At 36.1% G+C, this 27,561-nt stretch overlaps 1 long non-coding RNA gene across 5 annotated transcripts in view; it reads left to right on the top strand.

Moving 5' to 3' along the window:
* Nucleotides 1–20,382, top strand: part of LOC141919686 (uncharacterized) — a 78,790-nt gene extending 58,408 nt beyond the window's left edge. For 2 of the 5 annotated variants that reach the window (XR_012622065.1, XR_012622069.1), the window contains one exon: nt 16,749–20,382. This is a non-coding gene — a long non-coding RNA (uncharacterized LOC141919686). The remainder of the gene's footprint in view (nt 1–16,748) is intronic. The other 3 variants (XR_012622068.1, XR_012622067.1, XR_012622066.1) reach the window with 3 other exon arrangements.
* Nucleotides 20,383–27,561: the final 7,179 nt, after the last annotated feature.

The raw sequence follows: 27,561 nt of genomic DNA, 5'->3' as shown, positions 1-27,561 counted from the left end.
AATAATTCTTCTTTACACTTCTTCTCTAAAATTACAAAAGACTAAGTAAAAGTATTCACACAAGCTGTGCTCAGAAGGAAATAAGTGGCCAAAAATATGTATAAAAAGCTGAGTTTGCAACAGCCTTGATCATTGGAGTTATATAAATTCTCCATATAGTATTGTGCTCATATTCTGGTCTTGGGAATTACTCCAACTGAAATGTTGCTAATCCAAAAACAAAGTATGGATGATAATAGTGTTTATTTTTAAAACACTTTATTTTTTTGTTGGGAGGGTATGTTAAAGAATAGAATAGAGAGCTAGCTGAGTGCATTTCAATGTAGTGTGCAAAATTTGTTTTTAAAGGCATTAATAAACTAGCTACCTGACAAGCAAAGAAGCAGAAAACAGGAAAAATGGTCTTCTGAGCCCTCTACCTGTATGAGAATAGTCAGAAATTTTATTTATTTTATCTATTTGTCGGTAAATAGGTATTCTTAAGTGTTCACTGCTTTACTAGATAATAATTACTATGGACTGTGCTACACTCATATTGCAAGTCCAGCTTTGCACTAAAAGTACGAATTTGGCTGAAACTGAGAAATCCATTCAGAGTAATCATAACCTATCTACTTGTATATGAATAATCTTAACTAACGATTTACATAAACAATTGAAATTAAAATAGTAACTGCTCTTGGATTGAGTAAATTTGTTTAAATACTAAATGGAGTAGTAAAAACTGTAAGACTTTATCTTCAGCAAAATATATTATAGTACAACAAATTTTATGAACATGTCGTGACTTTAGCAATTCCAGCTTTCAGCTGGAATCCAGTTTTTATCCTTAATCAAATCTGTCTGTCTTCAAGAGCACATTTTTTTTGTAGGAAGTAATTGTACCATAAAATAAGAGAAGTTTTAAAAAATGAAATTTTAGATTATCTCAATAACTGCTAATTTATACCAAGAAAATCCAGTGAGGTGTAAATTACATATTTCCTCATTGTTGTAACTCATGGCGAGGGTAATAGAAGAATTGTTAGCTTTTACCAGTAGTACACCTCCTGTTATAGAAGTATTTAAGGCAGATGTGTTCATACATATATTTTTCATATAATACTATGATTTTAGGGTAGTTAAGACCTCCTATAGAAAATTATCAGTTGAGAAGCAAAACTTTGAATACAGAAAGTATAGGAAGTGAAACATAACTTTATATAAGCTTTGCAGTGTGTGATTGGTGAGTAAGTAATTCTTTAATTTTTAATCTTATCTTTCATTCTGTGATTAAAAATCACAGTGAAAGTATTTTTGTTAATGATGTAACAGTGTCTGGGTAGCATGCCTAATATGCTCCCAAATAAATAAATATTTCACAGTCTGTCCAGAAACTCTGCTCTGCATGTACTGCATTTCTGAGTTGGGTAGTTTTTTTTTTCCCTCCTCTTTTCTTCTAGTTCTCTTAGGAATATAAGGATTTCACAGAACACTTCTTTGAGTTTGTTCATTTTTTCTTTTTTTTTCTGTACAAAAGCAATTACATTCTTGTTAATGAAAATCAGGATTATATTGCAAGGCAAAGGTATCTAAGGCTCCCTTGAGACATATTTAAAAGGTGAAAGTTTGATGGAGTGTTCCTTGGTCTGACACAAGTTCAGAGCATTTCTCATAGGTTCTTATTCAGCAAAAAAATATAGTTTCTGGTTCACAACTGTAAATCAAAGGGATTTTAAATATAGGGCCTAATCTTGCAAACTTTTAAATACACAAGTAGTCCTAATGACTCACTACCATGAATAAGGTTTTGTAGAATCATGTTCTCATTAGATGCAAACTTTATTTCCTTTAATGTATAAAAAATGTTAAAATATTTTGAACTTTGGGACAAGTCTAAATAATTTTTATAAAGTCCAAAGAGAAGAGTTTTGCAGTAATGCAGTAATTGAGTCTTACTCATTTACAAGCTCAAATATCTTTCAAGAGTGCTGCAGTTGTCAGTTATCATTAGAATCCACTTTCAAAGTGTTGATTGGCTCTAGAAGATTTTTTTATGCTGAAATTTGGCCTTTTTTTTTTTTTTTCCTAGAACTGTTTTGTATTTGGTAGTTAGCATGGCTGTTTCATGGGCCAAAGAGTAGGTGAAACTTTCAAGAGAGATGTGGGGTGTGTTTGTTTTATTTTCTTCTTCTTAGCCTCTGCTATTGTAGTTCTTACTTAGTAAAACTGTCATTTATTTTGTTGGAAGTTGAGCCTGAAATAAGGGCTGCAGTGCTGGCCCCTTAAAAATTGTTGGTGTGGCTATTGCAAATTGTATGCTTGACTTCGTAAACTGTTTTGCAATATCTAATTGTAATGAAGCTGAAAAGATAAAAATGTACAGACTTTTTTGCTGAAATGCTTCTCATGTGTAACTTTGCATGGCCACTTTTACTGTTCGTACTATAGGTGTACACTTGAGGCTCTACAGACCTTGTTGACTGAATCATAATTTGAAAGCTGACAATGCATGCTTATTGCTCATCTGAAAGAACTGTTGCAGATTACTTTGTCCACTTATCTATGCTTTCTTTAAGGACTTCTCTTGCTTTTCAAAGGCAACTTAAATAATTTTCCTGAAAGAGATATTAGCTATAAATGCAACCCTTGCCTAGTTATTACAACACATGTAAAATCAGCCATTGTTTGAAACCCTATGATATCTTAGGCATGGCTGTTTTAAGTTTTGAAATCTGAAACAACTGAATTTTCTGGATTTTGTTAGTTTAAACTAGATCCAGCCCTAACATTATTTTAAAATAGAGTTTTTTATAGTACTAGATTTAAATAGACATTAACTTTCATTATTAGATTAGGCATTTAATGAAACATGCATATAGGAAGGATTTAAGACTGGTGTACTTACACTTCATTTTTCCTTGTCTGTTGATAAAATGTTCTTGCAAGGCAATAGGAAAAGAAAAACAAATGACATACAAATTCTTTAGGAAAAATAGTTAAAACATGCTAATTGGGATATTTAAATGCTTAATCTTCTCACTCAGGCACAAATATATCAAAGTAAGGTATTGCCCCTTTTTATTATTTTTAATTTTATTTATTTAAATAAAAAACTAAGTAGAAATGTATGTAAACCCATACATTTAAGCTGTGGGTGGGGGAATGAGAAATGTAATCAGAGTTTTTAAATGTTCAACTACTGTATTGATGGCTCTAACCCACCTTGTTTTACACTGCTGTTCGCACACTAACATAAAAAAGGGCATGTATGAAGATGCAATTGCAAAGGGAGTAGTGTGTTTAAATAAACCACTGTTTCTAGCTTTGTTATTTTTGAATTTCTTTTAAATACATGGATATTCACAGTAAATTTTTCTAAGTTTGTTGGAGGCAGGATTTTTTTTTTTTTTCAGAGAGCAGGTTTCTTCTGTTACAGTATTCTAAATTTTTACAGCAGTATTTTGAGAAAATTCGTGCTTTTTACCAAAAAATACTACTAAGATAATCTCAAAGCAAGAAATCAGCAATACCTATTTTTTTAAATTTGTGCAGTACTTTAAAATCTTAGTAATGTGCAAATACCTCTAAAATATTTACACCTTTCCATTAACCCATTAAATTTTAAGAGCTTGCTTTTTACTTCCTGTGAGAGTCCTATGGGGGTTTTTGTTTTGTGGGTTTTGTTGGGATTATTTTAAGCCTTCAGGCCAAAGATTTTCATTATTTTATCCATTCACTTCTTAGTTGAGATGAAGAGTGATTTTATTTTTTTTTTTTTAAATTTCCCCTCTCACAGAAGGAAATGGATTTATCTATTCGTATGAAAGTTAACATTAACATTTTGAAAGTATTGTAATTCTGAACATGATGATGATCTTCTCAACTTTAATTGATAATTTTCTACTTCAGAAGAGATATAGCATAATATAAGTCTTTTAGATTTAGATAGGACTTCCAGTGGATCCTGTGGATCTGATAAATCAAACATGTGCTTTAGAATTTCTGTATTCTTTTGGAGCAAATTTTTCACTTGGTAAAATGGGTAGATACTGTGGTCTTAAGTGTGTTATCACTTTAGTAATTCTGCAAACACTTTGCTTCCTTGTGTTATAAGCTAGTCCATATTTTAGTCAAGATTAAGAATTAGAAAAGGAGGATGCTCCATCTGTTGTGAAATGTTGTAATGGCTCTTATGAGAAAGTCTATCTCTAAATCAAAATATATATTCAAAAGTCTATTGCAGAACAGAGTTCTCTGTTGATACTGTCACACTTATGTCAGTATCTTGCACAGGAAAAAAACCTCCTTATCAAAAGAATGGTTATGTACTTGTTACCCTGTCCCTGTGCTCCCCAAAACTAAAAGATTTTTTCTAGGTTCGCAGGAGAAGGGAGAATGGTGCTTTTAATGCCAAGCACAGGAGTTATACAAGCAGCAGTCAAATGTGTATTTTTCTTCATCTGTTTTATCACCTAACTCTAACAATATGTTTCAGTTCTCAGGCAGAGTGAGTATTAGTTAGGGATTGTGGTTCTGTATGACCAGAGTATTTTTTTTAAACAAGGGTCATATGCTTATCTTTAGTTCTATGTATGTTGAAATCCAGAGCCTGTATGATAGGCAGTGTTACTAATATGTTCTCCATACTTCTTTAAGTCCTGAATTCATGACCTCTCTGAGCAATTCAAGAGGAGATAAAATATGGTTTGAAATAAACTCGCAGAAAAATGCGTGCACTTTTCTTTCTGGAATTACCAGGTTTAAAATCTGGATCTTCATTTGCATGGTGCCTGTTTTGCATCCAGGTTTAGAGTGTAACTAGGAGACTCTTGAATTAGCAGCGAGAGAATAATTCCTTCCAGGGTATTAGTACTGCTAGACTGTGTTCTGTTTTTACACCAGCAACTCTTCAATTTTCATTAAGGTTTTGATCCCAGCTATGTCACTGTAATTACAGTGAATTTGGCAGTGAATGCTGAACGTTTGTTTCAGAAATTGGTATTTTTGTGAGGCTGCATAAGAAACTAACAGAAATGTAAAATACAAGAATGTTCATATGTTATCTCTTAAATTTATTGTCCTTTTTTTGGGGGGGGGGGGGGGGGTGTTACTATTTAGTTATGCAGATTTTTTTCTTGCAGTTTTATTGGGTGATACTTAATTTGTCAACCTCAGTCTTCTGACCTGAAAATGAATATTCAAAATGCTGTTCAAATTTTTTTGTTTATTTTTAGAATAATATAACTTATGTTGCTGACCCACTTTCCATTATGTAAAAACCTGAACAGAATTTGTCATTGAGGTAGGAATTCATGAAGGCTAACACTAGAGGGCAATTCAAAGCAGCAGCTTACCCCAGAACAGTTACGGGTGCCTGTGGCCCTGTGTTGAAAAAGCAGGAGCCTACAGGGACTTTGTCAGGGTCCCCCCCAGGCAAAAGCTGGTCTTTGTGATTACCCTCCTAAATCATTTATTTAACTTGCTTTTCATATCCTTGAGTGCTCTACTGAATGAGGAGGAAGTTAAGTCAGTTCTTATGCTTTGCTGAATTACAAGTTAAGAAACATCTTCCAGTGTCTTACCTCAGTCACTCTTGCCACTGTCAAAAATGCAGAACTTATTCAGTGGTGGTTTGTGTTTGTTTGCTTTTAATTTGCTCTCATGTTACACTGAACCCTTTGAAAGATATTTGTTAAGTATCAAGGAAAATGGAATATATGGTGAGTAAAATATATTCTTACAAATTTCTTTAAAATACTGTAAAAACATGCAAATTAACAAGACAGTATAAACAATCAATTTCATTTTACAAAAATGAAAAGCAAGCCACACCACAAACAGGATAAGACATCAAACAGGTACTTTGTGTCCATAATTTTATTAAGGAAAACATAATATATTGAATGTAAAAAAAATGTAGCTGAAGTAAGATGAGCAACCAGGTGCTGTATTTAATATTTAACTGAGGAGAGACCATCTGTGTATATTGTGCACAATTTAAACAATTTATATAACAGTGCATTACATAATAAATTGCAGTTTTCACAGTTGCAATGTTCATTATAGATTTACAGAACATCCTAAATGCCTGTAAATAATAACCTGTAATGCAAATGGTGATGTCATGGTTCTTGAAAAGCACTCAAGAATTCTTATTTTAGCAATGCAAATTCTCTTATTATATTGAAATGTATGCGTCCAGCCATGTAAATGCTTGTGCCACAGTACAAATTTCAACACAAGGGCGTTTTATAAGTGTGTGTGTGTGGTTTTATACCTATCTCTATCTAGTTTTATATACATATATATTATTATATATTTTATATGTACTTATATATAAAAAGCTAATCTCAGATTAAAATGGCATGATTGTTCCAACACTGTACCAGTTTTTCAAGTAGTGTTATGTTTGCATTCTTTTGCACAACTTACTATAAATGTCTAAAACTTATTCTTGCTTTAACTGCTCTCAAGTTGTTTTTTTAATAAAGAATACTTAAAATCACTCTGGCAGTGCCACAAACCAAAAGAAATACTGCAATGCATTGTTACAGTAAACATTTACACCTGTTTTCTGCAGGTCTGATCAGCAACTCCAGTGCAATTTGAAAATATGTAATCTGCTGGCAAATGATGTGCCCAACTATAATCAGTGCTGGAGCCTTTGGAAGAGAGATTGTGTCATCACACAGTATATAGTCCAACAGTGACTGACCTTGATGAATCTGTGAAAGAAGAAAATAGTTTTCTCACTTCTTAATTTGCAAAATGCACCAAAAAAAAAAAAAAGGAACATGTGGAGTTTAGCTCACTGAAGTTAAGATTCTCTGGGGTTTAGGGGAGGTTTTTGGGTTGGGGGGGGGGGGCGCGGGGGGGAGTGGATGTTGAGGAATTAGTTGATAATCATGTACAGTGCTAAAGAGGTCTTAATCACACACATGAACTCTTTGATTTTGAGAATGTGAATACTTATACCAAATTTACCTGAATACTCAAGTGCTTAAACCGAGCATACATGTAAGCTTCTAAGAAACTGAATCCTTAGTCTTTTGGAGGTAAAACACTACCAATTTAAGAATAAGCATTTTCATGCCAACATGACTCTTGTCTCCTTTTTTTTTCATTTTTACCAGCTTGATGTTTTTGGCCCTAAATCAAAGAGATAAGTTCTGTTGTTAACATTAAGGCTGTCTTCAGAATTTTGTTTATTTGAACAAAGCAAGAACAAATGTGTAAGTATCAGCAACGTGCAGACCAATATTGCAATATTGGTCTGTTCTATCTTTAAGCAGGTGGTTTTATGTGGCAGGCTGGAAGAGAGACTCTCTTTCTTCCCAGCTTTTGATAAAAAGATGACGCATATGACTCAGAATTAGAAGGGAGAATCTGCCAGTTTGCATCAGTTCCTTAACTTGTGGGCTGCTATTCACCGCAAGGAAAATCAGTATACTAGCACCAGTGCTTCTTGAGAGATGAGGAGTAATCATTTCCTTCAGAAAGTGTAGGATGATTGGAGTAGGCCTCTCATATGTTACACTAGGCTTTTCTAATATATTTTTGATTGTATTAATTTTTTAGGAATAAAAAAACAAATAATGCCCTTAAATGCTACATTTAATGTTTAAAATAGGAAACAGGCACATTATAGCTTAATACAGAGTAAAAGCAAAGAAATCTGCTTCCTTTTGAAAACATAAAGCTTCTGTTTTGCTGGCACTGAAACTCAAAAACCATTGTAGATCTCCACAGTCAAAAGGTAAGTTATTTAGTTGTTGTTTTTTTTTTTTTAACCTAATTCCACATATCTGAATCTCCAGTTCCAGCTTTTAAGTAAGTTAGTAGGGCTGAAAAAAAAATAAATATAGTAACTTTGAGGACAGAAGCCATCTGTTTCGAAGGGGAAAATAATTACTTGAAGTAAGGAAGATCTGATTTTCAAAATGTCATGCTTTAGACCTGCTAAAAAAGATAATGCAAAACTTAGTGATAATTCTGATCCTTTCATGTAGGATTGGGTTATGATGGAGAGAGACCTCTTGCAATACTGGTATTTGTTCAAAGAACATACTGTCAACTGGACTTATTTTTTTAAAAGTGTCAGATGCTAATTGTTCAGAGATTAATGTCGTCTTGTTGGTTTGTGGATATTTATTAGACAGTTTGATAAGGCTAAGAGTACAATTTGGATTTTATTTTTTTTTTTTTACTACTGGTGTGCTTTTTAGGTATTGGATTATAAATCTTTTTCTTAATATATTAACTTCTAGTTAATTCAGCATGGTTTTACTTTAAGCTTGTTAGTGAAATATTGAAAATCTAGCTTAATATAAAGCCATAAGAGGTATCCAGCATCCTTATCTTTTTCTTTTTTTTTTTTTTTTTTCCCCCAGTGGATGAAGTTCCTTTCATTTGGCAAAACTATTGTTGTTTTGAAAAAGCATATCCTAAGTGAAGTTCACTTTGTAGCTGGAAAAATGAACTTCACTGCCTAGTAATCTGTGTCAGCCTTAAAGCACCATTTTATTTTGCATTAACTCAGTTCTGTGAGTAGTGGGTCTCACTGATGGGGAAGTAGGGAACCAACCCATAAACGTTTTTGAAAGGGAGTATGTGCTGTCTTAGATGGCATCTCTTCTATCAGTATTTCAGAGGGGTGGGGGGAAGATTAAAACAACCTTCTGAGTTGCTGCTCCTCCATATTTCCTCAGCTACCATTGAATAAACAATAATCTAAGTAGATAATATGACTAGGAATCTGCACCTCAAAGGTGTTAAGGACACTTTAAACTTCTGCTGAAGTGACTTATTAAATAATGAAGCTGTAGAAATAAAGCTAAGGATTGGAAAAGTTATTGCAATTACTAGGAGGTATTCTCTTCTGTTAACTAGTGGATTCCCTTAACAGTTGAGCTGATTTCTTTTAACAGTTCAGTCTCACCTTTCATAAGTCGTACAGTCGTCTGGCATTTTATAGAAGTCATGTAGGGATGATGTCAAGAAAAAGACAAATTTACTGTCGGGGCCAGAAGGCAGGCTTACAAAAGGCAACTTCTTTCAGGACACGAAAAGCTCTTTGTTCTGTGGCCCTGGTCTTTTTGTGCTTTGACCCTTATTTTATAGCATTGTCACTCTGACCCTAAATCTTTGGAAGCAGACATGCAGCAAATTTAGCCCTTTACAAGTGGGGTTGCATTCTGAGCTATGGGCCTGGTTTTTGTCTTTAGGCGTTATAGTTCCATACAATGTTGAGATGTAACACAATCAAAATTTAAGATTTGTGGTTTTGTGTAGTGCAAGTAGTATTATTCACATATCAGGCCAATTTTTTTTTAATACATTGCTATATTACTACCCTATGATTTATTATTATTTACAAATTTCAGATAAGATAGCAACTAGGAAGGCAGTCTGGTTAACACTGACTAATGTGTTTTCCACTTTTCCAGCAGTACTTTGGAAACTGATCTTGTGCACAGACCACCAGTTCCTGCAAAATGCTACATGCGTATTAAGTATTCTGCTGAGGGCAAGAAAGGCTTTGCTGTACATTATAGAGTTAGAAGATTTAAACAACAATACCTGCATGGCTTGCTTTCATAAAAGACTGGGTGCCAGCTTAGGAGAGCACAAAATTTTACACTAGGCCTGTGACTGCTTCCTGGGCTAAACAAGCAAGTCTTCTGAGAATTTAATAAAATTAACTTTTTTAAAAAAAAACCAAAAAACAAAAAAAACCCAACTTTAAGAAAGCTAGAAATTAATGGAAAGGATAGAAAACTAACAGCTGATATGTTTTGAATTTTTATCTTTTTTTTTTCTTTTTTAAGACTCTTAATATATTTTCTATGTCTTAATAACTTTCCATTATATAGCTGGTTTGTACTGTATGGGTATTGTTATTTGGGGAAGGATTGTTCCGTTTTCTCTTTTACCGGAATCAATTCTATATATTTCAGGTTTTGTAAACCTGAACTGTAATCATAGAATAATCTATTCTGAAGGTGCTAGTGTAATGATCTAAGGATATGTTTATTGGAGAAGTTGAAAAGAAAGTATCTTGGTTGGGTTTTTTTAATCTGAAAAGGTGTTGGGAATTTTTTAAAAATACTAATATAGAAACTGAAGTATTTTAAAACAGGCCTGGCTTTCTTTTTGGTAGATCCACTAGACTGAGTATTAATATTTTTTTGTGATAAAATTGGGGGCAAAGGAACATTTTAATAACCACTATGATGAAATATAAAACTTACTTCATAGAACTCAAGAAAAACGAAGAAGCTATTTTCTAATTTTGTATGTGTCCTTTCAAGCAGAAAGAATGCCGGTACAGATTGAAAGTGTTCACAGAGTTTTCTTCCTGCATGCATGCCAAAGGTGCAGGGAAGACAGATTTTTTAAAAGCTGTGTGCAAGCTATAGCAGTGCAATCAAGAGGGATCTGGAAAGCTTTTCTGAAATACAACTTTTACAAACTCTGTTAGAACCCAGAGCTTGTTACACTTTACAAGTTCCCTGTAAAGTATTTCATATAGCAGTCTAGTTAATGCATCAACATCTGACAAAACACTCTTTAGAAGTTGGGAAAAGAGGTGGGAGGAGTTTCAATTTTATTTTTAAGCTAGATTTGATTCTAAAATATACTGATAATATACTAAAATATACATTGATAATATTTGTGTGCTATATTAGCTTCCCTTAGTTCTGCTTTTTTTAGCTATCAAGCTATAAAAACTGTTTGACATTCTGTACTTGTTCAAGTGAGAACTGACTACCTTTAGTTTCTTGCTTTCCACATAAATCCACTGCATTTTGGTTGCTAGTTATCACTCTAATAGAAGCATCAATATTGCAGTACCAAATAACTGTCTTTACTTTGGTTTGTTTTCATGACTGCAATGGTAGGAAAAAAAAGTGCACCTCATACAAACAAATACGTGAGTCAAGCTGGTATAAGCAGTGGTTGGATGTAAAACTGAATTTGATGCTGATAGACCATAACTGCACTTCAGAATTTCCAGGTATTTTTATACTTCTGAATGTCTTAATGGTTTTGCTTCCTGGTTTTTATTTTTAGCTGGCTTTGTTATTTTATGTTTATCTTATGCAGTAGTTCCCCAGCTAGTCTAAATATGTTCATGATCCTTGGAGAGATGGCTGGACGCATGATATAGATTCTCCAAATTTAGTAACAGTAGATTTCAGTAATCAGCAGTTATCTGCTTAACTTTCATTACTAATATTTTTACATTGCAAACAACTTCTGTAGTTCTCCCAGGCTTTTGTCATGGTTATATGGGGAAAATTGTTGACATGGTCACAAAATAGTTAACAGACAAACCCTTTTTTGTCAAAGTTTGTATGCTCGACTTTACCCATAATTTACAACCAAAACTCCAGATCGGTGCTAGTTATCTCTGTTCAAATATTCATCTTTGCATTCAGAAAATTATCCAAGGCATTAATTGTGACTTTTTAACACAAATTGATAGTAGTCTTAGAAATATTCAACTGCTTGGTAGAAGGTATGGGAAGATCTATTATATATAGAGAGTGTGTATAAGCTCCATCCTGAATGACTGCTCCTTCTTGAGGTAAAGTGGGGCTAATTTATTGCTGGATTACAGTCATTTAATTAAAAACCAAACCAAAACAAAAAAACCCACAAAAAACCACCAACCCTAGCACAGATTTGCTAGGTTAGAGACAGATTGTTCTTTAGAACTGCAGTCTTAAACATGAGTTCAAAATGTTACTGTTACTTTGTGAGAATAGCAATTAAGGTGTATAGTTTATTCTAACTCTTCTTCCTCTATGACCACAAAGTAGCCTCAATTAAGTTGAGTGAATTAACTGAATATCATAGGTTATACCCGAACCAAATAATAATGCAGTAGTAGCCAAAAGTGCACTGATACTTGTAAAGTAATACTCTGAAGTATTTCAGTTGAACCTTTTCTCCTTTTTCAAATATGTGCATATCACTTTAAAGGCTGCTGACACTAAGAATTAGGGGGAAGGAGGGTTCCTTAACAAAAACAACCAGAAGGCAGGAGTAAAATAATATACTTCTAAATGTAAGTTTTAAGAATGAGCAAGAGTTATAAATTCCAGTGTGTTTGCAGTATAAATATTAGTGTTGAGTAAGCATATGACAAAAATAAAGTGAAACTACTATTGTTTAAACTGGTGGGGGCGGGGGGGCGGGGGGGGGAGTAAACAGTATATTGTCAAGATACAGCTACTTATACTTTTAGCTCTTACAGTTTTGATGTTTGAGAATAGAAGTGTTTAGATTTCTTAATAGTGAGTTGAGATTATCTCTAATTCTGTCTTTTGCCCAGATGAATTTACTAAAAAAAAAAAAAAATCATGTATTTGCAGCAAGAGTTGAACTGTCAGTGTGCTTATTCGTACTGAATGGTGTCTTAGTGGCACTGAACTGTGAGCTCTGAGAGGAGAGCTTTGCAAATTCACCAGCAGTTGTCAAAAAAAGCTATCACTGCAAAACGTCCTGTCTACCATATGAGTAAGTTACTCACTTCATGGAATGCACAGCACAGGACACACTTGTCAAAACTGCCCCACTTCATACTGTGCCATCTGAGCACAAACCCTGTCTCATTTCTAGTTTAAACTAAGAAGCTGAACTGGGAAAACTGAGATACAGAAAAGTACTTTCTGATGTCTGTGCTATGGGGGATAGTAGCACTGGTGGACAATGTAATGCTTTAGGCTGTGGAACACGTATGAGTCTTTCAGTGTTTTTCACCTTCAGATATCTAATTTTAAACTGAAATAAGGTTGGGAAAGGGTCACAATGAACAGTGAAGCAATAACCTTGCTTTCGTAGTGGATCTGTGTTGCTTTGCATGAATAACACAAGTAATGGAATATGGTTGTGTGCAAATGGTGTATAACACTATCCATGAAGAAGGTGTTTTGGCCAAGAAATATCAAGAGAGCACTTTTGTTGTATGAGCAAAAGGCACAAGGTAAATGTTTAATCTTATGTCGTGTTCTTGGGCATCTAAAACAATATACGGTATTTAATAGAAAGGGCTTGATATGTTTTACTCCAACTCACTGAACTGTCAGATTGCTGGCTAGTGGTACCTTTTTGGATACAATATGTTACATAGAATTTAAGGAGCTTATTAGTAGTTATAGTAGCATTTAAGGAGCTTATTAGCAGTTATAGTAGCCATAAATTCACTTGTAGCTGGTTTTCATGGGGTCAGAAAATTGAATTGGGCTTGGTGTTGTCATAAACTCTTAACCATAAACCAGTAAAAACTGAACATGATATTTTATATTAGGTTTGGTCTTTGATAAATCAACTAAGAAATACTGAAATCAAGGAAAGGCTCCTTCCTTGATTGGGAATACCCCAATCCCAAAAACACACGCCCTTTTTATTTTTTTTTTTTTAAAGAGTTTATTTTTTTCTAACAGCATTCCTGACTTCTGTGTATGTGTAGAGAGCCTGTTTCTATGGAATTTCAGTTCTGTGTCTTCAGAATCTTTCTTTCTTCCATCTTCCTCAGCAGAGTTCTCGCTTTCAGGGGCTTGGGGGGAGCTAATGGAGCTGCCTGCATACATGATTCCCAGCTTTTCTTGAGGTCTCTTCTATCTGTCTGTCACTCACCCACGGACCCCCATCTTAAGACACAAGGATAGAGGTAGGAGAAGCACTCTTGATAGCATGACTATATTAGCTTTATGACCAAAACCTAGAAGTACAAAGCTTTGTTCAGACAATCCTAGATTTCAGTAGATGTCTGGCTTAGCTATCAGTACACTTTTTATCTTGGTCTTCCTTCATTTAGACTTTTCCTGTTCTTCAGCCTCTTTCACATACAACGTATTCAGTTTTATGTGAAAAGTTGCTTATTCTCCTTACAGATGAAATATATTTTTAATAGCAAGATAGAAAATATACAGTCCTGTTGTTTTATTTGTTTGGTTTGTTTGAGGGCCTTTTTGGTAGTGAAGCTTAAAAAAAGGGCAAACCAAACAAACAAGAACCCCAAAAGAACCCACAAAAACATAAACACCACCCCCAATTCTGTAATACATGTGAGGTTTTGTGTTCATGTTTGGGATGGGTGGGGGGAATTACCTGCAAGTTCTCTTACTAAAGTACTTACTGTAGAAAATAGCATAATAGTTCTGCCAAGTCTTCATGGTGTGTGTAGGTTAATTTTAGAGGGATTTACTTATGGAACAGAAAAAAACCTCCATGCTTAAGCTAGAAGCTAAAAACAACTAGGCATTCGAAATGACAGTATCTAGTTAAACACATATACTTTACAAATGAAGAATTTGGCCTGAACGTACAAATGAGAAATGTACTTCCAAAGGTATTAAATGTTGCAATTGTCTTATTTAAATAATTTCCTTTCAATCTTTTAAGGGAAATCTACAAGTAAGAAGCAGTATTTTCTCTTACTGGAAAACATCTTTCAGAAAAGTTTAAGTAAATCTCTTATTGCTGGCTAGCATTTTTGCTTGCATCTGTCTATATCTTTGCCTTCCACATCATGTATATCTTGGATTAAGCCTAGAACAGTTTTTTCAGGGGGGATACCAACTGTCACTGTATGCTACCTTTACCATTAGGTTTATTTGACTTTGCATTCAGGTTTTACTTGACCAAGGTACTGGGTAAGTTGTACCTATATAATCTAGTTTGCCTATTTTAGCTGTCTGATTTAAAAAACAAACAGAGGTCATAAGAGGGGAAAAAAGTGTAAATATAGTCATGCATGTGTAAAATATACCGGAAATGGCTCTTTTATACAGTTCCTAAAGTAGCATTTGTACCTAGATAGCTATATAAAAACCTCAGTGTTGCTGCAGCTACCTGTAAACTTACACTGGCAAATCTCTCTTTTAATTGACACATTTATAGCAACACACCCTGCTAGCAGAAATCATCCTGCTATATTATTGTAGGAGCAAAAATAGGAATGGAAAAAAGGAAAACTCATCAAATTTTCCCCCTTTGTGGCCTGTCAGACTTTTTTGTGCTTACAGATAGCCCTGTTAATTTACAGAATTTGTTTTATCATGAACTGACTAGAAGGCTCATTACAGTGGAATGGAGTACTTGGGGTCTGTGCTGTGTAAGTAGCTTTTGTCTTAATAATTTGGTTTAAAAACATTAAAGAAAGCATAATTCATGTTATCTAGGGAACTGATAAAAGTACCGTACACACTTAAAATGCTGGCATATTTTAGTATAAGAAAAGGATACCTGGTAGGGATGTGAACTCTGAGTCTCTTGCCTACCTCTTCAAGTAAAGTAGCATGGCCATTCTAGGCTGGGGGCAGATGAACTCCTGCTCCTAATAGCAAGTAATTACTGTTCTTGGTAATGATCTATTGTGGGTTTTTTAATATATTTTTTTCCCTGAAATGGATTAAGAAGCACTTGTAAACCTGTCTGCCCAAAAACTGTGACAAGGGTAACCTGCAGAGGCAATGAGTGTCTTGAGAACTGATACAGTACTTGACAGAAGCTTATTTCAAAACTAGTTCTTACTCTCTTATGTTTGAAAGTTGGGGTTTTTTCACATCAGAAATTTCCAGATGACCAGAAGTTAGATTAGAAAATTACCCAGACTTTTTTGTTTTGTTTTGAAGTAAACATCTGCATAATCTTTAGTTCCTCTTATCAGACACATTTGTCCAGTTCCTGGTTCATGTCCCGTTAAGGTATTACGCACAGTTGACAAAGTCTAGAGCTTCACTGTAAATAAACAGTCAGTTTGGCAACAGACAAATGTTTTATAAACATTTTGTAGTTTATTAATACAGCTGATGTCAGTACATGAAACTAACATTTGATAAGAAAATTCTGCATTCAGCTTTCAGCCTATGTTTCTATTTCCTTGAGGTATAGTAGACACCTTGGCATAACGTAGCAGCACATAATGGTTTGTGAGTTTTGAAAAGGTGCAGGCCATATTGTGCTGCCTCAAAAATACAAGGATTTCATCATCCTGAAGAGAAAATATCACTTATGAATTAGTCAATCTTGTGATGCTGATGTCTGTCATACTTTAGCAGCACGTAAATATTGGTGTTAAGACTGTAAATATCTCCAGTATTAACTGTGCTGCTGAAGTAAGGCTAGCCACTTCTGCATGTGAGTCATTGAAAAGGATGTTTCATGTATTTCCTGATGCCTTTTTGTTGTTATAGTTTATATGTTGATTGTTTATGAACACTTCCTTGGCTTTTGTTTGTATTCTTATCTATTCAGAAACAATATTTGGGACTTCATAGTATCTCTGATGGTAAATATAGAATAGACATATATATCACACATACATATATATATATATATATATATATAAAAAAACGTTGAGTGCTTTGGTTTACGTGAAATCTGAATTTATTAATGGAGCCATCTCAAGCTACATCTGTCTAGCAATGCTTTGGTAAGTGTGTTTATATATATATATTTTAAAATTTATGAAAATGGTGGTACTTTAAATGTCAGTGTTTATTAAAATTCTTAAAACTCTGTGTTTATTTTTATAGCCTTTTCTTAATGAATAGAACTGGGAAATGTTTTGTCATGTTTTTAGCAAAGTTGAGCACATACAGCAAAAGTGTCTTCCAAAATTTTTAACAAAGCTTCTGAGACACTTCACTTCTTAAATCGCTGTGTCTGTAGACAGGTAACAATTTTATGGTTAGAAATTTAAACTGTGGATCTGACTGAATTTACTAATTTTTTTTTTCTCATCTTCCACTAAGGTGTTTCTCTTGCAGGGGAATCTTTCATTGAGATGATTGAAATCGTTGCAGTGAGAATGGAAATTGGGCTTCTTTCCTTTTAAAAGCTGTATGCAAGAACTGTGTGGTGAGTCAAATGTAGACTAATGGTTATGTAAATGTCACTAATTTTAGATACAGTCAAGATCTGAAAGTGTATTTCCTTTTAAGATTTTATTTTCTTCACTATCATGACTCAGTATCACTTGCTAATCTCATTTTATTAGCCCTGTTATATTTTACCATTAAAATACACGTGCCTTCTTCAATTAAGTGCTCAAAGACTCAAGTTTATACATCATACAGATTTTTTTTTTTAAAGGAACAAAAAAAAATGCTTATCTGCACTGGGGATTTGTTTTGACTTCCAGCTTCACAGCCCTGCTTCCGGTACAGTTGCACAGGTACAAACATGACACAGATGAATATGGATCCAAGTTGTTAGAATTTATAAATCTGCATTGTTTGACCATATGAAATTTCAGCCTGGTATATGTGCTGGTAAAAATCACACGTTCCTTGACTGTACCTGCAATAGATTTGAACTGGTGAAATTTCCAATTTAGTTCAGACCTGAGCAGTTCTTAATAGTAAAGCTATGCAGTATTAGCCTACAGCTTTTCATAAAGTAAATGCTTCTGTGTGTACACTTACCTACTACAGGTCTCTTAAGATATGTGGCCAAAATTAGGTTGACTACTTGGAAAAAATATGCTATCTGGCTCAAAGTTGGATAGCTTTCTCACTGAGGCTTCTTTAAGTAGCACTATGTTATATTTGCTTATCTGTAATTGCTTAATACTAAAGACCTCCACATACATTTCAGCCATTTAAAAGCTTAGAAATGCTTGAAAAGAACAGACTCTGAGGATTATAAAGAAAAAGACATTATTCTTCCACTATTTCCATGCCTTTAAATGTCACTGATTTTTGTTAGCACACTGCAGACTGTGGTGCTTGCAGGGGGCCACCTATCCTGTTACTCTTGTAGATCCAGTGTTTTAATGTATCTAGGCTTTTCCTCCAGGACCTCTATGAGTAGATGTGAATCTAAAGAGCTGATCAGAAAGATTTGAGAGCATGCAACAAGTAAGTCTATTTGCATGGCTTTCTCAAAGTCCAGTGGCCAAACCATTTGTCCCTGACTACTTCATTGTGGCAGCGCAGGCCTTTGTGTGAATGGTGAAACAGGCTGCTTCCTTCCATGCAAACCCCTATAATGGGCACAAGGCAGAGGATGGCAGGGAGTGGGAGGAAGCAGAAGGGGAAAGGTTGGACTGCCTTGTTTAGTGGCCCTAGCAGCTTATAACAGTTTAGTGACGTGATGAAAATACAATTTGAGCATTTGCAGAACCAGAGCTCAACTGAGGAACCAAAGTTCCCATCTGGATTAAGAAAATTACTGCAAGTGCTTATGAAGGCCTACTCAAATTATTCTGTTCCTAAACCTTTGAAAAGAATGTCATATTTCTCACATGGTTCACAGCTGCCTTACATAATATTAGCAATGGTATTTTCCAGAGGTTTACCTGCGTGGGCATTGCCAGAGCCCATGGCTGAATGGAACTCCCTCTGCATTGCTGCTCTGGGGTCCTAAGGATTGTGCCTGATGTAAGAAAGGAAGACTCGCTGTTTTCCATTCAGGTGCTTATTTTCTGCTAGGCTTAGGAGCTGTACAGGAAGAAGATGCTTAATTCATATTAAAGGGAAAGAAAAGGTAGGCCTGCTTGAAAATAAACTGAGACTACTAGCTGTATAGGAGTGAAGACAGCTAGAGAGAGGAGCGTGTCTGAAAACCTGATGTTGAAAGGTTGGAGCTGAGAACTGATAGGGGAAGGACAGATCTGATGAACTGGAAAATTGGAAGGATTTGGTCAGATTGGGCAAAGATTGGGGGTTTTGTTTGTTTCTTGAAATTGGAAGCAGAAGCAGCCTGACAGAAGGGATCTGGCCTGAGTCAAAGAGAACGAGTCAGGCTTGGGGAAAAGGGGTTTGCACACCTCAGATCATTCCTAACATTCACTAGAGTGCTCTGTGCTTGAGATCCAGAAGGGAATGCAGACTGTTAAGTAGGAGCTTTTGCTGTCATCTGTGAAATCATTTGTCAATTTCATCCCCCTCATCATATTCCACACAGAAGAGGGCAACCTTATTAGTGCTCTCAGCTACTTCATGGATCTTGGTCCTGAAAAGGAATCCCAAAATAACAAAGTAGTTGAGGTTGTAAGGGATCTCTGGAGATCATCTAGTCCAAGTAGGTTTCCTTAGAGCTATGTCTAGTCAAGTTTTGAATATCTTCAAGGATGGAGACTCTACAACCTATCCAGTTCAGATAGACTTTCCTGCATTACATTTTGTGCCTGTTGCCTCCTGTCCTGTCACTGGACACAAGTGAGAAGAGCCTGGCTTTGTCTTCTTTCCTCTCCCTTACCCCCATCAGTAGGCATTTATAAACTTTGATAAGCTCACACACACACAAGCCTTTTCTTCTCCAGGCTGGAGTCCCAGCTCTCTTGGCCTTTCTTCATGTGAAAGATGCTTCAGTTCTCTCATCGTCTTTGTGGAAGTAAGTAAAATGTTTCAACTAATATAAGAATTGGAACTCAAAGAGGGAAGTGCTTTGGGGGGACAAAAACCCAAAACACAACCTAATAACTGTAAAAATAACATGAAGTTCACAAAATGAAACACTAAGAAGTTAGATAACTCCTGCTTTAAGATTCTGCAATCTTCATTTGCCCCCTTGTGTTAGTGCACTATGAAGCAATCTTCGTGATCATACAGAATACTTAATCTAATGATAGGGTTGGCCTGGTGTGGTGCTGAGCCAGGGAAGATGTTTGTGGGCTCTGCAAGCAAGAAGACTGATGCTGCTATAGGTGCTCCAGAAATTGGTAGAAAATTCTGTAGCCAATGGAACAAAAGACTGCAAGTAGAGGAAACCATGTCTTCATGGTTATGTCCAATTCTTCGGAATTCTCATTTGACATGATACTTATTTTTCTGCCTTCATTCTTACATGATGCTAAACAAGTTACCAGGCCACTGTTTTTGTAGTACTTTTATTCCTCAATTCAGAGGTGTCTGACTTCAAACACTCACGTCTGACGGAAACACTGGCTGTTTGCATTTGCAGCTGAGCTTCTTAGGAGTTGTCATTGGAATTATACTACGTAATGTTATGTCTGCTGGTCTCCTGTCGTCTTAAACAGGGTGCCTCAAACTGTTGCATACTACTATAGTTTCTACATTTCATTGTCACATTTACAATAGGGTAATAGACAATTACTTTGAAGGGCTGATGGTTTTCTGTTTGTTTAAAAAAACCCACTTTTGTTTAGTAGCTGTACTACAGTAATACATTTCCTCCTGGAAATGCATTTATTTATTAATTCTGATCTCAGAGGAAGTGGTGAGTAGTGTGCATCTTTTAAAGACCAGATCTGCTTCCAACTTCCCTTGTTACCAGCTCAAGCTGAAAAACTGAGTTTTCATGTTGTTGATTCATGGTCTATTTGTCCAGTCCTGTGAACTCCAAAATACTCTGATTTGTGTCCTATCTTGTCACTGGTTGATTTTGTGTGTATAGCTATTATTATTAAACACTTGTTTGTCCCATTTTTGGAGTGTGGTTTCCTGAGTAACACCTTCAAATATTCTGCAAAATCTTTTATGCACTAAAGATGATGTTCATGTTTGAATTTCAGCGTATTTTACAAGAAATTTACCTGTAAAGATCTATTTTGCAGAAAGAATGAACTAGTGAAACTGTAATACTTAATTTCTTATGTACCATGGTAAACAGTGCATCTTTAAAAATGTAAAGTGACTTACACCCATGTATTTAGGACTTCCACAGGCCATTGTTCTTCAAATTTCGAAAGCAGTTTTCCTGGTACTGCATGTGGCACACTTCTACTGAGTGAGAATGGTTCTGTGCTTGATATTCAGATCGGAAAAATGTTTCGGCTTTTCCCTTATTCATGGCATCTTGTTAAGTATTGGGGGAAGTCTCTCCTAATCAGGTAGCAATACTAGCAGTAATGATTGAAATTCGAAATGTTTAGACTCCTTTTATGTTCTTCATCACCACCTCCTGTCATAGAAGTCACAAGAAATGATTGATAGAAATGTATCCGAAGTGGTGAGCTACTATTTTACCACAGTTAAATGAAGAATTGCTGCTCTGCTTCAAGTTAAAAACAAACAGGAAAAAGTTTAGAATGTATTTGAAGGAAAACTTATGTCTGAGCTAGATGTGAATCTCCTTTCTAAGGTGGTAGTTGTAAGTGTGTATGAGAAGAAAATGTTTAAGCAGGTATAAGAAAAAGTGACAGAGAAAATGCAATGGCATGAGTGACATTGTTCATCTTTTTGTGAGGGGGCTAATATCACTGCCATATTACTTTTTCACTCTAAATTAAACCGTTTCTGCTGGAAGTTATTTAATGGCTCTTAGATGCAACAACTTTTTTTTTTTTCAAATTTGATTCACTTACAATATCTGTCTATACAAATCAAATTAAAATTATCTAATATTGCTTCCATCTCTTAATGCAAAATTTGAACCCTGTGTTCAAAAGTTCTGAAATTAACAAATTATAGCAGCATTTATTCAGTTTGAATCTTCAATCAAGTATATAGTGCTGAGTATCTAGAGGCTAACTCACTTAGCTTCTGTTGAGAGATGGGAATAATGTGTCCATAACATTTTCTTCTGCTGTTTATAGCCATAGGAGACAGCCATGGATAGAAAGTTTCACATTACCCTATGGTTTTTGCAGGGCAAGCATGTGGCTTTACCTATAAAGGAACCTTCTGTCAGCAGCTTTTACACTTTTAAGTGGTTTTAAAAGTAAAACATTTTGGAATCTCTCATAAAATACTCAAAAAAACCTTAAGTATTATAAAATTTGAACCGTACAAGGCATGAATTACAGAATATAAAGTCTCAAATGTATACATTTGTAATATTTTATTGAAATAAAGGCAAAGGAAAAGCTTCAGGGATTATATTATTGAACCAGCTAGAATAGTCAACAATTATATATGACTATGGTTCTACAGTCCTGTGATTCTTAAGCCAGACAAGTTTGGGACTGCCAGAGTCTTCCTGTTTCCTTCAATATTAGCCTGGCTCTGATATTTCCATGGTGGTTTCACTGAATGACTTTGGGTTAGTTTTTGGTAAGCTCAGCCAGCTGAATGTGCTTGCTGTGAGAGCAACAGTGCTGGCACCAAGGAAAAGTTCCCTCTGCTCTTGAGAACGGCAGTCCAGTATTAATTTCCATTGCTTAAACCAATGTAAGGAATATTCAGGGCCTTATTCTTCCTTTCTTGATACTCCTACAGACAGACTTTGCCTATCTGCTCTTTAAATCAATATCAAAGGGGCTAACAACATCTTGGTCTACCTCTTTCCTTCTACAGAAGGTTGTCTACATATGAAACTAACACTAGATGTAGCTTCTTAGCATATGGAAACAGCTGTGACACACCTTTCCTGTCATCTAGACAATGTGAAAGGCTCCCTCTTTTCTAATAATCAATATCTGTTATTTTCGACATACCAATAAATATATAAACTATATTATCCATCTATGTGTAATGAAACTTCAGACACAAAACCAAGAAATTTCCAGTAATATCAGACAAAGATGAAAAAGAGCTCTACTGTTTTGAAGGTATGAAATCTGTTAAATGACCTGTGCAACAACTAGTTTTAGGAAGTAGCTTGTACAGTCAGAGAAAGGATTTCGCTGCAGATTCGATAACAACACGTAGCCAGACAGCCCCCTGTTGGTTGTATTGTTGTGGAGGTTCCAGAAATTACTTGTGCTTGAATTCAGCATCAGCAGTTCACTGCACTCAACAAGCTATTATTTTTATTTCCATATCACAAATAGAGAAAATGGGGAAAATAAATTGTGTGCACTTGTAAAAATTACGTTTGAATCAAGTTTTATCCCTCTTGTGTATAAGATAAATGTTAAAGCTTAGTTAAATAGGGTATCTGCACTCAGTTTCTTAATGTCTTTATAGAAGCTTATTTTTTAAAGAGCTGCAGTGAAAATGTAGAACAGTACTTTGTCCTTGTGATCAAAACTTAAGAGTAGCATACTTACTATCACATTTACAACCTGGCTAACGAAAAATATTTAGATAAACTTTTGTCAAGAGTGCAGGTAATGTATTTTAAAACATAGAAGTTTGTAATCTAGCAGTGAACTAGCCAGATATAGGCTCCAGCCTTATTTAATGACTGGTACTCTTGCAGGCATGTATGTCTATCAGAGCTTCTGCTCTTTAACAAGGTACAGTTTTACCAAGAGGCTTGGAGTTTTTTTATTCATGTTGGCTTTGCTTTAATCTGTTCTTTTGTACGTGGCTTAAGTTGCTACCGATGCACCTAGCTGCCTACTTCCAGTTTGTGTTTACCCATGTGTTAAGAAACTAAAAACCTTGTTCTTCAAAGTTTCTAAAATATTGAAGGACACATTAGGTATTTTGGCTTTTTTTTTTTAAGTGTTTGTAAAAGGAACCTAAAATCTGCCGTGTAATGGTCACTGTATATCCATGTGGTGACGGAATGCTGTAGGCACTGTATGAATGTATGCAAGCAGTTATTATCTAGAATCTGATGACGTATCCATGCTTAAAAGGCATTGTTTGTGGTGGAAATGGGTGACCCAAGGAAGGTTTCCAGGAAGAACTGAGGCACTGAAAACTCTGCTCTGAAATAAGCAATACAGAGGTGATCTCTTTCTGCATCAGGCATGGACTAGGTTGTAAAAGCTCATCTTCATTTGAAGAATTGAAGTTGTGGCTAAAAATCCATAGCTGTAACAGGAGTAGAGAAACTGATGTGAGAATTAATCATCTACTACAACACAGAACAGAAGACTAGCACGATGCCAAGAAAACCAAAGTGCTTAAGGACTCTATTTCTTTCTCCCCTTCCCCTTCGGTACACATTAAAAAATTGATTGTAATCAGATATCTTAGAACAGTTGGCAAAAACAACAGAGGGTAAGGATACATGCTGTGATTGAAGAGGGGGAATGGGAAAGACAGGGGTAGACCAAAGAGCTGCTTAAAAATTGTCATGGCTTGCTAAAATCCATCAGAAGAGTTTTAAGAAACTGGCTGAAGCGATCTCAAGGCGAGAGGACTCTTCCACAAAACAGAAAACCTGGATGTCAGAAGCCTGAGGGGATTCAAGTTCACATCTCCTGCTTTTGAAAAAGTGCCCAGTGGAAGTTGCCCACAGATGTTCCCCATCTTTCTTGTTAAATCAAGGATATGTGCAAAAAAGAAGAGAAGTCACAAAATGGTTTTGTTCAAAGGTTGTTGGCAGTGATAACTGTTACCGTTAGCAGATGAAAGCAAGCTGCAGGTAGGATTTCAAAGGGTAGTGGAATTTGCTTTTATTGGACTAACTGTGCAGTTCCTTGCAAGTTCCATATTCTTTTCCTAAGATGTTTCCTGAAGTAACAGTAAAATGAGCATACAATAAATATAAGTACCCATTAAAGCTCACTAAAGGAATACCTTATGTTTCCAGTAGATGAACACTAAGATAACTGAATATTTGTGAATTGCATCACAGACGTCTATTATGCCAAAGTTCTGGGTTTTATTGCTAAAGAGAGCACCAGTAAAGGTGGCTTTAAACTGCTTTATGGTCCTACTTTCTCTAAAGCTGCTGAAGAGAAAAGTGGGGAGCAACTAACAGCATCAAAGAACTTCATGGCTGTTCAGCAACCAGCAAGGGGATTTGCCTCTTCCTTTCTTCAGTCTACGTTCAAACTATTTTCTTTTTTCTATGTTTGAAGAGGCTTTTTGGGGGGGGGGGGGGGGCGTGCGCGGTTTTGACAGGAGGGTTTACAATCTTTGTCACAAATTAATGGTATTGATAAGAGTCTGTTCTGGGTTGAAGAAGATTCAAATAACTTACCCTGACTGGAAAAATGATAACACTTTTCCTCTTCTGAGGAGTGGTTACTTTCTCCATTTCCAAATTAGAATTAAACTTCAGGACTTCCTCACAGTTCTTGGAGTATCTGTAACTTATTTTGTTCAAGCAGTTCTAGTAGCTTAGACCATACAGGTTACTTGCAGAGCTCTGCTATTGTGATCCCGTTATTTTATGCTTATTCAGGCATAAAGTAAGTAGCCCGAGAAAGGCATTACCTTACACTACGAAAGTATCTTGGTTTCCTCTAAAACTGCACCTTTTTGTCTTTAGCTATGAGTTGTCCAGAGCAGTGGATATTTTTAATGGCAATTGACAAATTCTTAACTGTATCTCTGTTTTTTCACATTTATTTCAGAGTTCTTGTAAAAATAGCACCTGGTCCTGGTGATTTATAGTGTTTGAGTTTCTCAGGCTGCCAACAGGCTCTTCCTTTGAGACGTCTAGGCCTGGTGAAACTACTCTGATTCCCCATAAAGCTTGTCCTTGGGATCGGAATTTCTCTGTCACCCTCTATATTAAAACCAAATAATTTATATTGAGCTTCTTTACCTTTGCCAATTTCTTTCATCCTCCTCTTGGTACTACATAGACAAAACCAAAAAACCTCCTGGATTCTAATATCTTTAAGAATACGTGGAACTCTTCTCCGTGTGTGTGCATTGGTACACAAGCACTGTGTGCAGCCATTTGTACCTGTGCATCTGATACTTCCATATGGGAGACTGTTGTTCAGCAGCACCTGTGAAAGCAGTAACTGTGTGTCTTTGTGCAAGAGCAGTGTTAATCCTGCCGTCCCGTCATTCTTCAGACTACCGGTGGCTATGAATAGAGCTTTTCATTAGCCAGTGATATACCAGGTAGTCTTTTATTATTCACTAATTTATAATTAACACTTAAATAGCTGTTAAGATTGGGTTTAGTTTTAGAAATTGTAGCATTTCTGTTTTTTTTTTTGTTGGAGAAACTGCTTTAGTAGAGGAGGAATTCCGTGTCAATGCATACCCCGTGAATGAGCACGACTTCCCTAGCATTCATTTGAACACTTACAGTGTAACATAGTGGTGCATTAAAGACTGTCTGCATAAGATACATTTACGTGGCTTGCTGGGCATTGTGTGAACCTTCTTAGAAGGCTGAGCAAACAAAACATCTTGCCTCAAGATGTCACAAGAGATACAGGCACCTGGCCTCTGGTTCTAGTTTGCCTGAGCAGAAACACAGAGAAAGACCAGAACTCTTTTGCTGTTCCCACTTCTTGCCTTAGGCTGTCAGCAAGTCTCCTAATAAGGCTAGACCTTGATTAGAGGGTGACAAGGAACAGAACATTTGCAAAACAGATTCTGAATCTCTCCTACATAAATTCTTCTGAAGTTAAGCATAGCTCAAACCTGGCAACACCAAACTGTCTGATGATGCAGAGTTGGAATTACCTTGGATATTTCATGGAATGTGGTCTGCAGTTCTTATATCCCTCAGCAGCGATGATGCTGGAGCAGAAATTATCAGTAACAATGACACCAAAATTGATTTTGACAAGGTTGAATCACCTTTGGATCCTTCAGCTGCAAGCAGGCAGAACAATTTTATTGGGACGGGCTGAGATGGAGTTAATTTTCCCCATAACAGTCGTCACAGTGCTGTGCTTTGTATTGGTAGCTATGAAGGTCTTGATAACACACCAGTGTTTTGGCTACTGCTGTGCAGTGCTGGCACCGCATCAAGGCTGTCTCTCCAACATTCCTCCCTCACCAGTAGGCTGGGGGTGGGCAAGATCTTGGGAGGGGACACAGCCAGGACAGCTGACCCCAACTGACCAAAGGGATATTCCATACCATGCTCAGCAATAAAAGCTAGGAGAAAGGAGGAAGAAGGGGGGCAGTTATTATTTGTTACGTTTATCTTCCAGAGCAACCACTACACCTACTGAAGCTCTACATCCCAGGAAATGGCTGGACATCATCTGCTGATGGGAAGTAGAGAATAAATATTTTCTTTTCCTTTGCTTTCGTGAGTGACCTTTGCTTTATTAAATTGCCTTCATCTTGCCCCATGGGATTTTTTTCCATCTTATTTTCTTCACTACCTGTCCTGCTGAGGGGGGGAGCAAATAGAGTGGCTTTATGGGCACCTGGCATCCAGCCAGGGTCAACCCACCACAGCAATCCAGCACCCCACTGTCAAATCAGGCTCAGAATCACCCCTTATAAGCCTCCATGTATGTCCAACCTTCTGTACTGATTCAACCATTCTCTACTCTGCTGGTACCGAGAGATCGTTTTCTATAAGTTTCTCGTGTAGGACTAGTTCCATAGAAAATATTCATGTGCTCAGTCAGAACCAGAAGAGGACTGAAAGGTTCTTCTGTAAGGTTCTCTTTAGTGGGGCATCCTACACTAGGTAGAGAGGTCAGGTGTGTTCACACTAGGGTAGCTGGCGAGAGGGGAACTTGTGCATTTTTCAGCATCTCTAATATTAACATTTCTTAAACACCAAGGGTCCTCGACGTGCCATCCAGACCTCCAACTTCAGCCTTCAGGGAAAGCCTGTTGTTGCTATTTCACCAGCTATTGTAGTAGGGTCCATGTCCATGTTTCATCCTGTTTCTCACCACCAGGCAGCTCCTGACTTGTCACTTGCATGCCATGAGTACAAAGCCTCCAAAGATCCAGTTGACAGAACAGTTTTACCAAACCATTACTAAATGCCACCAGACTAGAACATTGTCTCAGGACAGCCTTCTCTGGAAGGAAAGCTGCCTCCAAAACCGGCAAAAATTAAACACCTAGAGCAAAAAGAAGATGAGGTTCATCTCTGGTG

Source organism: Strix aluco, chromosome 2 (assembly GCF_031877795.1).
Source record: "Strix aluco isolate bStrAlu1 chromosome 2, bStrAlu1.hap1, whole genome shotgun sequence".
Classification (NCBI taxonomy): Eukaryota; Metazoa; Chordata; class Aves; order Strigiformes; family Strigidae; genus Strix; species Strix aluco.
Note: the sequence above shows the minus strand (reverse complement) of the source record. Positions and strands in the feature narration are given on the sequence as shown.